Genomic DNA, 2,500 nt, shown 5'->3' on the forward strand with positions numbered 1-2,500 from the left:
ATAGGGTATTTTAAATTCCCTGTACGAATCGCATAATCATGCTCTGCTAGTCTGTCCTGTAACCGTCTTTTGGTTCTTCCAATGTAAAACACTTTGCAAATAGGGCATTCTAGCCTGTAAATAACAAAGGAGGTTTTACAATTGATGAAGTGATTGATTGTGAATTTGTTCTGAGATGTAAAATCTACAAATGTCTTGGTCTGTATGACATTTTTGCAGCGGTTACAATGGCCACATTTGTAGGAGCCCTTAGGTTTTGGACCCAACCATGTTTGTTGGGTGTTTGGTTGAAGATGGCTGTGTACCAGTTTATCCTATGGGGGCTTGTTATAGTCCATCTTATGCAGGTCTATACCTGGGTAAATGGGAAGAAGACTTTGTGTTTAATAACGAAAGAAATATCTTTCTTAAGCACATTATCTGGTGGGGACGTTACATTGATGATGTCTGTTTGATTTGGTCTGGGTCAGAAACTGAGCTACAAGATTTCCATGTCTTTTTAAACAGTATCAACCCCAACATTAAGCTGTCTCTAGATTACAGTAAGGAGAGAATACATTTTTTAGATCTCACGATCTTTAAAGACAATCAGGGTTCCCTACATACATCTGTATTTAGAAAACCAACAGACAGGAATACTATACTGCATGCAAATAGCTTCCATCCCAAATGGCTCAAGGACAATGTACCTTATGGCCAGTTGCAACGAGTGAGGAGAATCTGTGACCAGGAAAAGGATTTTGAGACCAAATCAAAGGAAATGGTGTTACGCTTTCAAAAACGAGGCTATAGTAACACTACCCTTGAGAAAGCCTACACTAAAGCCAAACACCTAGACAGACAATCTTTACTACAAAGAAATGTCCCTACACAAACAAAAGAGAGAGTGGTGTTTGTCACAACATACAGTACAGAGGCAGAAAACATCAAACGGATTATAAATAGAAATTGGAGTATTATACAGTGCGATGATATGCTCAGTCAGGTCTTCCCTGAGCCACCACTAATCAGTTTCAGAAGATGCCCAACTTTACAGGATAAACTGGTACACAGCCATCTTCAACCAAACACCCAACAAACATGGTTGGGTCCAAAACCTAAGGGCTCCTACAAATGTGGCCATTGTAACCGCTGCAAAAATGTCATACAGACCAAGACATTTGTAGATTTTACATCTCAGAACAAATTCACAATCAATCACTTCATCAATTGTAAAACCTCCTTTGTTATTTACAGGCTAGAATGCCCTATTTGCAAAGTGTTTTACATTGGAAGAACCAAAAGACGGTTACAGGACAGACTAGCAGAGCATGATTATGCGATTCGTACAGGGAATTTAAAATACCCTATAGCTAGACATTATCTGGAGTTCCACAACAGCAATCCATCTACATTACAGGCTTTTGGCATTGACCACATCCCATCGTCTATCCGAAAAGGTGACAGGCAAAGGAAACTGAACCAACGTGAAACCTTTTGGATTGACAAACTACAGGCCACTAAACACCCAGGCCTTAATGAGGACCTAGATTTCACTGTTTTTTTGTAAACATTGATTATGTTTTGATTTGTAAACATCGTCAGGATGTAAATGTATTACTATTGTGATTTATTCATGTGGTTGTTTTATTTATTCAGTTTCTGCTCAACATTGTTGGCCCAAAACCATTGTGTTGTTTGTGTAGTGTTTATATGTTTTTGACATAATGTAGGCCAGAATGCTGCCATCTATTGGAATTTGTGTATTTGTACACCCTCTAACCAACAGCACCTTCTGTGGCAGTCTCCCATAGAGAGGTCCAGTAACGAGTCCGGAAATCATCGATGCTAACGCCCCTGGTTCCATACAGTTTTCGCCTATGGGAGTTTTGAATGGGTTTTTGGCGCGATGCTTCTAATAATCTCTCTGGGCAACGCTGGCTTAATCAAACGCGAACCAGTGTTTAGTAACATCATCTTCACACATGAAGACCACTTTTATGAGTTTTGAAGCTTTTACATGCCGTTAAACGGGCGGCTAGCTAGCAAACGGCTAAATGAGACTACACTGCTGAGTCGATGTGGATATATACGTCAATAACGTCACCACTTCAAAGGGCGAACACGGAAATTCTCTTTCCCTCACCTGGTTCAGCCCCGTTCAGCCCGAGGTAATCAGTGCACACATCAACAACAGTCCAGGTTGAGTGCTGACGTGACGTGAAGCCTATGCGACAGTGTGTAGTTCAGGATTAGCTTAGCTCGAGCATTTTACTTCTAGGGCTCGCATTTACGCTACAAAACTCATGAAAGTGGTCCTCATGTGTGAAGATTATCCCGCTGAACCTTGGTTCGCGTTTGATTAAACTTGCGTTGCCCACAGACATTATTTGAAGCATATCGCCAAAAACCCATTCAAAAATCCCATAGACAGAAACAGTGTGGAACCAGGAAGTTCGGGACTTCCGCATTCAGCCTACAAAAATACGTCATCCCTGGACCTCTCTATTGGCTCAACACC

Source organism: Poromitra crassiceps (assembly GCF_964638095.1).
Source record: "Poromitra crassiceps genome assembly, chromosome: 9".
Lineage (NCBI taxonomy): Eukaryota > Metazoa > Chordata > Actinopteri > Beryciformes > Melamphaidae > Poromitra > Poromitra crassiceps.